This window comes from Olea europaea, unplaced genomic scaffold (genome assembly GCF_002742605.1).
Source record: "Olea europaea var. sylvestris unplaced genomic scaffold, O_europaea_v1 scaffold1119, whole genome shotgun sequence".
NCBI lineage: Eukaryota > Viridiplantae > Streptophyta > Magnoliopsida > Lamiales > Oleaceae > Olea > Olea europaea.
This window is the reverse complement of record NW_019228562.1, coordinates 65,150-79,341: the sequence shown is the minus strand read 5'-3', so window position 1 is coordinate 79,341 and position 14,192 is coordinate 65,150.

Genomic DNA, 14,192 nt, shown 5'->3' with positions numbered 1-14,192 from the left:
TCCACATTTGTTTCCCATTTCACAATAAAAATAAAAATAAATAAATAAAAAATGTCCAGTACTCCTTATCATTATTGAATTAACATGTATATTAAATATATGTGATTCATTATTTAATTGAGACTCAAACATTGATATATAATACTCTCTTCGTCCCATTTATATAGGCTTGTTTTGTTTTTCACACAGATTAAAAAAATTTATATAATGTTATTGAAAAAACATTTTTTGCCAATAACTTGTTTAGTTTACCGTAATTTATATTTATACAATTTCAAGATTAAGTAAAAAAAATTGGTTATAACTAGGTAAATTAAATAAAAGTATATTAGTAAATGAATAAAACAAAACAAGCTCAATAAAAAAAGAAAGGAATATATAATTGGTATAAGAAAATAAGGAAAGTAAGTCTATATAATTGGGACGGATAGAGTATAATGTCAACATAATAATGTTAAGTGTTAAGAAATATTTAAGGATTAAAGTTTGGAAAAAAAGAATATTGTTATTTAGCATTGGTGTTACAACAAGAGTCCGGATGGCATTAAATGAAAGATACAATGAATAAGTCATTGAATTCTACCTTTCATTGATCTTATCACATAGTGACACCCTAAATTGATGTTGAACCACAAATAGTACAAAATAACATTATTCAAAAATTGGGATAAGAATTATTAATTGAAATTTTTAAAAACTTTTTTTTTTTTTTTTTGGAGAAATTGATGAGTTTCATAATTTTTATAAAAACCCATCCCTCAAAATGTTCCCAAAAGAGCCCATTAATGTACCACCTCATTTTATTAATAGTTTTGAATGTTTACAATTATAGTGACACATAAATTTTGATGATATGTACAAAAAGGAACATTCTTCATTTTATTACTTAAGGATTAAAAACTCAATAATAATAATTGATGGAAACTCAAAATAAATAAATAAATAATAACATTCAACCATATTAACTATAGCAATTACCTTGTATACATACTAATTTTACTCAAACTAAAACAAATAAATATTTACTTATATTAACTATAGCACCCAATTTATATACATACAAATTATACTTAAACTAACTAATTAATTCTACACTTATAGTTTAGGAAGAAGATGTTACGCCTAGGATCCAAATCAAATCCCACAAGCATTCCAAAGTGAAAAAAATTCTAAAAGAAAAAAAAATGTTAAAAACTAAATATGTATCGCAACGCCGGTATTTATCAATTTGATAGAATGCATCATACCTTATTTTTATTAAAGTCTTGTTCATCCTCTCGATAACTCTATTTTTCCGAGGTAAGAGGAAAAATTGACTAATTTAATTTATACCTTCACATTCCTTTATCTTTCTAGTAATCATTAAATTTAACATTATACATTTTAGGCCACAATATATCTTAAGAATTTTAATAATTTTTGCTATTTGATTTTCTACTAGGGTTTGCCACTATCTGATTTATTGCAAATTCTATTTTTGTGTTTCAAAAGAAATATATAGGCTATTCTAATGGATATAGTTTGCTCTTCTAACAATGGATATAGTTTGCTCTTCTAACATGCATGTTTCAGCAGCATATCTGGTTAGTATAGCCTTTGTATGGTTCAGTCAAAAAGCTAATTAAATTTTAAGTCAAAATCAACAATTTATTTTAAATTGCACATTTTATGGGAACTACAACTTTAAAAGCACATTCCATCATCTTTATTAAAATCTACTAAAAATCTAATTTTTATCTAAATCAAATAGTGACATAGTATTTGACATTATTTATTATTTGCACGACCTAATTTTTGGTTATAGGATTTCATAGTATCAAAAGAAGAATTGCATTTTACCTAGTATATAATAAAGGCTCCGTTTGGGAGAGATTCTGAGAATTGATTTTTTAACCGTTGGAAGAAAAGTGGGGTCCGCCTGTGAAAGAATAAGTCAAAAATTACGGCTGAAATAGTGAAATAACGGTCAAAAAATCAATTTTTTTGAGTAAAAAATCCCTCCCAAACACACTTAAAATACGTTTCTCTTAATGCCCTCCCAAACACACTTAAAATATGTTTCTCTTAATGCCCTGCCATAAGAGAATCAATTATTACTTTCAAAGTATCTTGGTCAACTTTCTAATTGTATTCTAAATCTTGAAATATTTTAATAACACTAGGAGTGTCAAGTGTGTTTGGTTTGTCACTTTGAAGTTATTGTCAATTTTTAATTTTCTAAAACACTCAAAACATATTTGATATGTTATTTTCAAAAATGAGTTTTTTGAAAAGAAGGAAATTTTTTCAGCATAAAACTAAAAATGACTTTTTGACATTTTGAGTATTTTTATTGAAAACACTCAAAAAATTAAAAATAAGGAAAATGAACTTAAAAATTTTTCAAATTAATATGATTAATAAAATCACACAAAACCTACCAAATACAAATATTCATCTCTCTCTCTCTCTCTCTCTCTCTCACAAAATTTATATGGATGATTTCGATGCGATTGTTGGAGATATAGTTACAATGATTCTCTTTTTTATCAACTTTAAAATTTATGTTTTTTTTAATCACACATTAGCATTAAATTGATATGTTTTACTAAATAATTGAAATAATTGAAAAAATGTCATAAAACTATTTTTAGAACTTTTAAATCAAAATGCATTTTCTAGTTTTTGTTTTGTGGAACATTTTTTTCAGAATGACAAATCAAACGCTTTTCTGTAATATTAAAATAATCTTCAAAATGGAAAATAGAAAATGAATTCAAAACTGAAAACATAAAATAGAAACGTAAATCAAATGCACCATAAATTTCTTCTTAGTTCGACAAAATTCAGTTTGAGTTAAATGTACGCGAGTGTCATCATGCAGTTTAAAATTTATATTGCTTATTCTAATAATAGGGCAATATTGATTATTTTTTTTAAACATGTTTTGTATCAATCTTTCCATAAGAATATTACCTCAATGCTAATTACTAATGCAAATGATAATGCATCTCTCCTATGTTTTTTGAAGCTTTTTAATATCTTTGAAAGATTTATATAGAGAACTCACTAATACATAAACTAGATATTCATGTTTCATTTTATGCTCACTATTTGCTAAATCTAGCTTTATTCTATTTGAAATCATCAATGTTTTTAATTTGAAATTTTAGGTGTATATATATTATATGCTACGAATCTTCCAAGAATATAAATTCTATTGGGGTGTGTTTGATTGGGAGCATGTAATTTACATGGAAAAAAAAATTCTAGGTCATTAAATTATCTAGAAATTATTTGCATGAAAATCATCAATTAAATGTGTTTGATTGATTTTGTTTTCAACCTAAAAAATGTTATACTTGTCAATTTTTTATTGGTAGATAGATGTGAGAGAAAAAGAGAATAAATTACCTATAAATTAAAAACTTACTCTCTTTAAATAAATTTTTTTCCTTGTTTTTAAGGGAAATATGATCATGTGACCAAAAGTATGAAAATATTTTTCATATATAAAAATTAATCAAACAGCATAAAAGTAGGAATTTTGATAAAAAAATATTTTTCATGATTAATATTGGCAATCAAACTCACTCTTAGGGAATAAGGTAATCTTTGAAGCATTATCTGCATAGCGAAGTTACTAGAAGATAATGAGTAATTAAGTTGTGGGATTCCTCCAATATCTCGGCCTCCATGCCAGGTATAGAGTTTAAGAACCTTGGTGAATTACCCAAGTGGTCATTGAACTTTGCAAAAAAATTTCACGAGGTCACTGAATTTTAAAAATCACCCAATTAATCACTAAACTTTGGAAAAGGTTTCCACAAGGTCACTGAACTTTGCAAAAAAAATTCACGGAGTCACTGAACTTTGTAAAATAGTGACCCCTGAGAAACAATTTGCAAAGTTCGGTGATAAATTAGGTGATCTATAAAGTTCAGTGACCTCGTGAAAATCTTTTGCAAAGTTCAGTGATAAATTAGATGATTTTGAAAGTTCAGTGACCCCGTGAAAACCTTTTACAAAGTTCGGTGACCATTTAGGTAATTCACTAGCTTTTGCCCACTGATCCTTTTTCTCTAATGGCAATACAACCTGCTATAACATCAGAGTTACCTTCATTTTGTCAAGCTTCTTGAGTCCAAGCTGTAAATCAATTATCAAATGCTAGCATGAGGTATTTTCTCAAAGGAGTCTTTGCTGATTAAAGATTGTTTTACGACTTTCAATCAAAAGCTAAGACCAAGAAGACTAAAATAACTCGAGATCTTAACCTTGAATCCTCATTTAAAGGAGGATATGCTGAAAAATCTTTCGAATCTTCAATTTTGTGAAAAAAGAAACTCATGGCATAGAAAGTTATACAGATTCGATTGTCAATCAATAAATTCTTTGATCTCTTTGGTGGCGCATGATAAGGTCCTAGGTGTAGTAAAAAACTTTAAGTTGGAATCGTCAATGAGCAATCCAATCTTCCAACTAGAGAATGATAATAATATTTTTCTTCTTGATAAAGGAAAAAAAATATTGGAGGGAAATTAAAATAGCTCTAGATCAAGCTTCCTCTCAAAGTATAATTGATTACACGAGTTCGAGAATTGAGATCTTCATATCTGGGAGCTAAAGTACCTCATTTGTTCTCTTTTTTCGCTGGTAATACACGTCTAAAACCACAAACATGAAACCAAAACCTCCCTACTGACACTCGCACCCCCACCAATCCAAATATTCGACTACCATAAACTCTTCCAATTCTACAAATTCCATGATCATCGGACCTCTCGATGATCGATTTTGACCCATTTTCAGATCACATGACCCTTGTTGCTCATGGCAACGTCTAGTCATGCAATCTACATCAATCTTTATATGTTAGTGCAAATCTACTCAACTACATGGTCAAGTGATTAGATTGAACAACCATGGTAGGTGTCATTTGATTGTGAAGCTAAGCTTCGAACATCGACAATAGGTTGTACTCATATTGCGAATTGGAGCTAGAGGTGCGCGAGTACGATTTGGTGGTGGTGGTTCAAATCTTTAAGGATGGTTATGCATAGGTTTGGTGGTAGTATTGACAGGGTCAATAGATATAGAGAATGTGTGTATAGGAAATAAAGTACGGGATTTTGATTTAGGGTTTGGGTAAATAGAGATAAAGTAGGGGAGGAATATAAAGAGTTTGTGGTAGTGACTTGCTCTTGAAATTAGTCTTAAAGTATATTTTAACTTTTTCGTAAGTTGCAAGATTGGGCCCAATTCCTCGAAATATTAAGAGGAATTAATCCATTTATAGTTGGGCAAATTAGGCCTAATACGACTTAGGTGCTACAAATTGATTAGAGAAAAATAAATAACCAAAGGATTAAGTATTATCCATTTCAAAACTAAGAACAAATGTTTCAAAATTCAAAAATCAGATATTTATTAAAATTTATTTATGATTTAATTAATTAATTATATATTTTATTAATTAAATATATTAAGATTACAAATCTATAAAATTTGGTTACAAATTAACGATTTAGTTGGTCACATATTATTTTTTAATTGCAAATAGGATTTTTATATGTCACAAATTATTTTACCGTCACAATTCAAAATTTCTATAGGTCATAATTTGTTCATCGGTCACAAATCAAAATTTATAAGTCACAATTTATTTATCGATCACAAATCATAAATATTATAAGTCAAAACTTATTATAAAATTACAAATTATAAAATTATCGATCACAAATTAAATATTTTTTAGGTCACGCGTTACCTTTTAGTTACAAATTATGGTTAATTCAGCAATCACGTTCAATCAAATAATTTGTGACCACCACCAACACAAATCACCATCACACCATTGTCTCCAGCAGCAGCACCAGCACCAGCACCAGCACTACCGTGGTCTTTAGAACCACCACCATCGTACCTCCTACACCACAACTATTTGCGACTACCACTGCTAAGAGTGCTATATCCACCATCACACCACCTCACCAGTGCCAAAGTCTACCTGTATCACAAGCAAATTCACCTGCACCACAGTCGACAAAAAATACCCCCAAAACCAATAAAATTCGACTATATACGCCGACAACACCACTACATGAACCATTGCCTCTAGTGCCACCATCAATGTCAATACCTCACCGCAACTGGCAACAGCGCCACTACTAGTACCTCCACCGTCGCTGACGCCTGTACCAACAATATCAACACCAACTGCACCACGACTGCCATTCGCACCGCCACCCTCATCTTACCATCAATGTCATGGCCAGCAGAAGCAGTAGCACAAGCACCACCAAAATCACAACCACAATCTCCATCACACCACAACCACATAAAAATCCCCAAACCCGTCGCCATCGCCACCACTGCATCACTACCATAGCCTTATCAGATCCACATACTGCAACCCATATCGCGGTACCTCTGCAAGCCGTGCGATGATCATGACGTAGCAGAACTGCATCGATCTGCTCATCTTGCAGTGTTACCGTGCTACTGTGCACACGGTGCAGTAGTCGTTGCAGGTAGTATCACTACGCGCAGCAGGCACAGTCACTGTGACCTGTTGGAAAGTGGACAAGAGGAATTGGCAGTGGAGGTAAGTCATAGGAGAGTTGCACCACCAGTGGAGGTCATCGGGGTAATAAAAGAGGGGAAAAAAATAGAAGGAAAGGTTAGAAAGAGAATGAAGAGGAAAGTGATTAGGGTTAATGGTAGAAAGATGGTGGGGTTTGTAAATTAAATTAAATTAATTTTATAATATTATTATTGATATTAAATTTTTTAATTATAATATAATTTTTGAATAAATAAACTTTGCATCTGATTTTTTAAGTTGGATCTTAAAAAAATAGATGAGAGTAATTTCCACAATTGATTAATGCAATTAACATTTTAACTTTTTCTTCATACGTATTAATTACAGTATGATAAAGAAAGATATTCAAAACCCTCAATCTTTCAGGCTCTCCTCTCACTGTCCCATTTCCTCATTTCTCACTGCCTTCTCTTCCTCGAACTCCCCTCCGTAGGTCACTCGCCAATTTTGTTACCATATTGCCATCCCTCTCCATTCTCTCCTACTTGGATCAATCAAAGATTGCCAAGCTAGCAATGATCAATCGAGCTTTCCGAGCAATCTTCTCCATAACTTACATCCAAGTCCCCAAATTGCCCTCCAACTACCCCTTTAAATTATGCAAACTGTCTTATCAATGCTTGATTACCATTGGTGAAAAGGATATATATGCCAGGCTCTACAAACCCAACCCTCTAATGGTGGCACAAATGTTTGCTTGTTCGAATTCTTATTTCTTTTCCTTTCTAGTCCTGGTTTGTAAAATTTGTTTGTCAGGATAGGAATTTTGGATTGATAAGAACGGGAAGGACATGTTTCAATTTCTTCAAAGATGATGGCAATTTTAGGTATAGATGATAAGATGTATTGGAATCACTTTCAAACTGGCATTTGATAAAATTCTGCTTATGTACGAATATTTTTGTGGGATTTTGCTGCTAACCTATTAGCAGGCTCTCCTTTTATGTTTTTGTATCAGCAAAAATGTATTTTCTGTACTCTTTTTAATGTTTAGGATGTACGACATAGTTCCTTGTTTGTGCTTTTTTCAATAATCTATTTCATTCTGTAGATATTTTGTATTAGGAAAATGTTGATTTTTGGACAGATGTAATAGTAGTCTTTCTAACAATAGGTCTGATAGTTGCTCGTGTCTCTGTTTTATGCGTCTTTATTACAAGAAAATTGATGGATGATTTTACAGGCAATTGGGAAATCTTAACTATGGTTAGCAGTTTTTTTCGTGCTATATGTAAGTTCTGCAGTTTTCATTCTAAAGATTTTTATGTTTGTTTTTCATTGATTAATAGCCTGACATGTGAAATCTCATAATTATTCTATTCAAATTTGTAGTAGTTAAATTTCTTATTTCTTTTTAATTAGCAATCTTAAAGCCCTGTAGAACTATACAATGTTTGAATTGCTACATCGAGATGAACATATGATTTATTCCTTGTCATCCAATTTCTATTTTCTTTCAATTTTATTAACACATTGACATTTCTAACCAGACAGAAATAAGTTAGTTGTTGACTTTTTCAAGACAAAATTTTGATGCCAATATATGTTGAATATGATAGCATTGATAGAGATCATATTACATGATCATAGTTTTTGGCTTTTGCTTATTTCTAGTAATATAGTTTGAAATGTTATTCTGACATTTTAGCAGACACAAGTTGATGCTATCTTCTAATTGAATTCTTTTCACTATGTAAATCTCCTTACTTCCGTTGGTCTTTTGTTTGAATCCACTCTCCCATATATCATTCTTCATTAATTCCCATAATTCCTACTAAATTCCATGAATTTTCTTCCCCTAAATCAACTTTTTGTAGTGTGCATGAGATTTCAATTATTGGTTTGTTAGTGATATATAGTTTATAAGAATATAATACGCATCATATAGCTTCATACTATAATAAGATGTCTGTTTTTTTAATTTTTGTCACTTTTCTTAGATTTTGTTTTCTTTTTTGAATTTCGATCACTTTTTTGACATTTTGTCAAGTTATTGAATTGCTTCCAAATCTAATTTAGTGTGCTAGTTAATAAAAGTGCAACATAATCACAAATAGATAATATGCCGAGAAAATTAACCATCCCCTAGATCTATTCTAAAATTTTGATGAGATATATAGTTAATGCTATTTAGATTGCTGTTAAATATTATATCACTTTTTAGAATTTTTGTCACTTTTTTTTTTTTTATCACTTTTTTTGTCACTTTTTTAATTCTTGTCATTTTTTGAATTTTGCCCCTTCCAATTTATAAGATATTGTGTTCCTAAAATGTAGTTATTTTCCATGTTGAGTTAATAAACATTAAATATAATCACAAAGAGACATCATGTAGAAGAAAATAAACAATTCTCTGGATTTATTGATTGGTGTTATATATTATTTGTCACTATTCTGAAAGTTTGTCAGTTTTTCGACTTCCTGCACTTTTTTTTTTTTTTGAATTGCTTCCACATTTTAATGCCACAAAAATAGAGATCATTCTATATTTTTGAAGCATGTATTCATCGTTAGTTCATTTGGATTTTATTAACTATCTATCTTTTTTTCTTTTTGCAAGATTTATATTTAATATACTGGGAGAAATTTTTTTTATCAAAGATTTTATTAAGAAAGTCAAGTTACATGATTAGTAATATTTTCATTAAAAAGTGACAAAGCATGTTGTGCAACTTTTTAGTTAAAATGTCACGTTTAATCAATTTCTAATAGAACGATACATCTTTATCTAAGCTTTCAAATTGCTTATAAGAAATTTCTTTAGATGTTAATTTATTTTGTATCGTGTTAAATTTAAATTAAGCTTTCATGATAGAGAAAGTCACATAATTGTACATAGGGAAGAACGTGGTTCGATTTGGACGGTATGTAACAAATTTCCAAACCAAACCACTTAAAACGATTTGAGATTTTTCCAAACTAGCCCAAATCACTTCAACTTTTTAAATCAAATCAATTCAAACCACTTTTTCGGTTAAGTTTGATTCAAAACCATTATTTAACAAAGAAAAATAATATCATATATCAAATAAGTTAATCATAAATATTAGTTTAAAATTTTACGTTAAAATATAATTAATATCATTAAATATACTATATACAAAAGTTCCGATCAATATAATGCAACAAGAATATAGAAACATTTTAATTTCTTAATCAATACTAATTGGTGTAACATCTGCAATTACAGCAAATGATTCATTCTCTCCACAAAAATATTAAAATATAGTACATGAATACATTGATTATAATTAAATAATATGAAATAGTTAATAAAAGAAAATGAATAGAAAGATCAAATACGATGATACATTCTATAACATTTTGTGGATCATCTAATACTTTTGCCTCATCCAAATATTGACGAATCATCATAGGGTTTGGTTTTAATTGGGATGTGTTTAATTTTAATTAGATTTGATAAAATTCAAATTAATTTATTTTCAAATTTTTTTATAAATGGTTTGACGATTTGAAACAATTTGCAAAAATTAAAACAGAAACAAAACCACTTCAAAGCGGTTCAGTTCGATTCAAAATCAAAACGTTGGTGGATCTATGCAGACTCAAACCAAAGGTTTCAAAAAAGTGGTTTAGATATTTGATAATTTAGTTGTTCAAGCCTAATCGTATGTTACTTTTTAATTAAAAAAATGACATACATCACTTTTAGATAAAACAATGTCATTTTTTAATTAAAAATGTGATAATCTATGTCAATTCTTAATTAAAAAGTCTCACTTTATTTTACACAATATTATTTACTTCCAAAACACTCTATTATAATTTTTCGAAAGATCCCTAATTTTAGAAATATTTCTATAAGTTGCCCTTTATTGTTTTCAAAGTCCAATATTAAAATGTAAATGAGAGAAATTTAAGCAAATTTATGGGTTTTAAGATTTAATTATTATTAGTAAGACCATTAAGAATTTTTTTTTCAAAATCAAGTGTTACTTATATAGAAATATATATTTTAATATTTTAAAACCATATTATCGAATAATATAGGTTTAATAAGTAATCTAGGTTTGAGTATTATCGAATAATATAGGTTTAATAAGTAATCTAGGTTTGAGGGTTAATAGCTATCTTTAACTGATTTTAAAATTACATTATACAGAGAGAGAAAATTAATTATTAATAATCAGATTTAATATTTTCATTCTCATAATGAAGCATGTAAGAACAAGGTCACAATTATCGCATGAAGTTACAATTTTCAAAGACGTGTTTTAGATCATATTCAAAGAGACTCGAAGCCATAAAATAGTGTCACATATTTACGAATAATTATCACAAAGACACAACTTTATAAATCACAATCGCACAATATAGTATGTCACAACCACATAATATACTACCAATATTTTTAGATCACGATCACACAACTTCATAGGTTACAATCACACAATGTAATGACAATCTTCTCAAGAAATGACAAATTTCCAAAGACACATATCTTAGGTCAGATTCTTAAATTGTAAGTGCTTGTTTGAAATTATAGATTGTCACATATATGTGATTGAGAGTCCGAATCACATAATCAGTAGGTTACAATCACACATCATATTAGCTCAAAGTCATAATTTTTACCCAAAAAAAAAGGACTGAAAAATATTGTGATCGATGCCTATGACCAAAACAATTGCTTGCAAATTATTGTTTAATTATGTGCTTTCATCAATAGATGTAAAAGTGATGCAAAAATGGTTGCCGATTATTCTGGAAAAATCACATTAGGAATTTGTGGCCAATTTCTTTGTGTATTCTAGAATAATCCCACAATGGAGGTCCGGAATTCTATTTTCTATTTCAGAATTTATGAGATTGTTGGGAAGGAAGCTATCTGATTGCTTTTTTAGGAAGTGATAAAAGAAAGAATAATGATTAATAGTGTAATGATCACACGTATATAATGCATTGCTTATTTCATAATAGGTCTCATTCTTCCGCCTTATCATTTATTAACCCCAATTTAAGTCATATAATTCTGTTATGTAAATTCATAAATTTAGAATTTTAGGAAGTATAATATTGATTTATGACCTGATTTTAAAAGAATTTTACAAATTTGATATTTTTGAAATTGCATTCTTAAAGCATGATAGTTATAATTTTTTTACCAAAAAATATGTGTCTCAAATCAAGCTAAAATCTTACTTTAGAATTCATATCCATTAGCTTATGAGACAAATATAGAAATAATCACATAGGGCTCCTTTCAAATTCTAAACCCAAAATTTCTTTGAGAATACCTTCTAATTACTCTTAAATCATTCTAAAATCTTATAAGAACATACTCAGTTCGAATTCGGAAAATATGCTCAAACGATGACAATTTTTATGAAAAATGAAACAAACTTCTTTCACGAATGTGCTTTAATATTTAAGGGATCTTCCCAACAAAGATTTTGATAGATTTTAAAAAATTATAAATCCTAATGAATTTTGTGAATTTGAATAGATTTCTACAAATTTTATGAGAATCTCATCAAATATGGTGAAATTTTAAAAGATTTGGATATATTCTTTTTTAAAGTTTTTGTTGAACTAAAATTTTAATAATCATAAAATATCATTTTATTTATAAACTAAAAAGAAAAAAAGATTGTAATAGAAAGAAGTTAATAGACTAGCTTGTATTATTCAGAACCAACGCCCTATATTTATAGAGTCCAAAATAAGAGTTACAATTATAATGAACTAGATCTTTTAGACTAGGTACGATTTATCTATATATCATGATAATATTAAATAATCATCAGTAATTATCTCATTGTTTTACTACACTCTTCCTTTAATGATTATTTGCACAGTAATTATACCATGGAAACACTGTTTGGCAATGGGACAAAAATGCCAACAAATAAAAAAAGGGAATAATTTAGAGTAATAAAATGATGTGTCGTTAAAACCTTGTCAAAAAAATTCAATGGAACAAAACTTAATCGAATGAGAAAGAGTACAACTACTTCTCCTAACTTCAATAAATGTAAATTCTTGTATAAAGCGATTCATGTCTGGTATATCAATGTCTTCAATATTGATATCTTGTACATCAATATCTTCAAATAACACCGTCTTCATACAAAATATTTATCAACCCTTAATAACTATAGTAACATGATGATTCAGAAAGTAGCTCTTGTTGATCTTTTCGAGAGTTTCATATATATAAGAGTATACCTTTTGAGGTTAAATGCCTTGAATATTAAGGACATCATTGCACAAAAAACATGTCTCATGAAAAACTTACTAGGAAAAACTCTATGGGAAAAATCCCAATGAAAGAAAAAGAGTGCATTATCTTTTGAGTACGCTACAGAAATTGTCTCATTAAAAACTTTGCTAGAAAAATTCAATGTGACAAAACCTAGGTGAAGGGAGAAATAGTACAATGCATATTTACTCCCCCCTTATGTTAATATAACTCGGAATATGTTTCAAGCATATTAAATCCTTCCAGAATAATATCAAAATTATACAAGATAAATTGTCTATAACAAATTTATTACATACATATCAAATTTCATGCATTGTGGTGCTAACAAGATAGAGACTTGTGATCATATCCACTACATGATAACTTATATATTTATATAAATTTTCGCGATGTTTATTATGTAAAGAGTCATATATTTCATATTACAACTTTACTGTTTTCATTTTTATTTCGCATTAGTTTTTGGATTGTAAATCCAAAAACTTCAGGTTTCTTTAATAAATTCAATTTTATTAGGATCACGTCCAGAAATTTCAAATTTCTCTAGCAAATTCTTTTACTAGTATGATGTTATTTTATTTGGCCAATCATTACTTTGATAGATGACGAATTTATTTATATATTATCGTTATTCATAATATGATGCAGTACATCACATGCAAATGTGCTATTGACAATTATTTTCTTTTCGATCTATTTTTCTATAAAGACACAACTTACTGAGGTATCTCAATTTTCAATATATCAGGTACATGGACCTCTTCTAGGATTTTATAATTCGTTATATCTAAATAATCATCAAAAGTATATGTCTTGTACTCTTCTTAATTGGATTATCTTTAGTAATTGCTCCATTTTTTGGGAGACTTTTACATTAAATCGAATATCATCGTACTTCAAACATGCCATAAATTTATTAAATATAATGTTGATTAATTGTCCTCCTAGGACATCAATTCATGTTGAGACATTTAAAACTGGTGTATGAGATATTGTTGTATCAGTAAATACGTCTAAATATATTATCTTTTGAACTTCTAGTTCAAATTATCTTTTGTGATAATTTAGATAGTGACACATTTGTACATTATTTTTAGCTTCTTAATTCCCCCATAATGCTGAGAAAATTGTCCAATCAAATCGACATTCATTTTTCTTGCGTTATGAAATATCACCCATTCGGGATAAGTAATTTCTCAACATTCTGTACCTTCCATTTCAGTGCATTGTGGTGGATCAACTTTTACATATACTACACTATCAAAATAATTAGATGGAATAATTGGGCTCTGACCATAAGCCAAATTATAAATAGGAGAACTATAATGTTGGCATGAAGCGCAATAGCAGTCCCTAAATAGAAATGAGAAGTACTTTGTT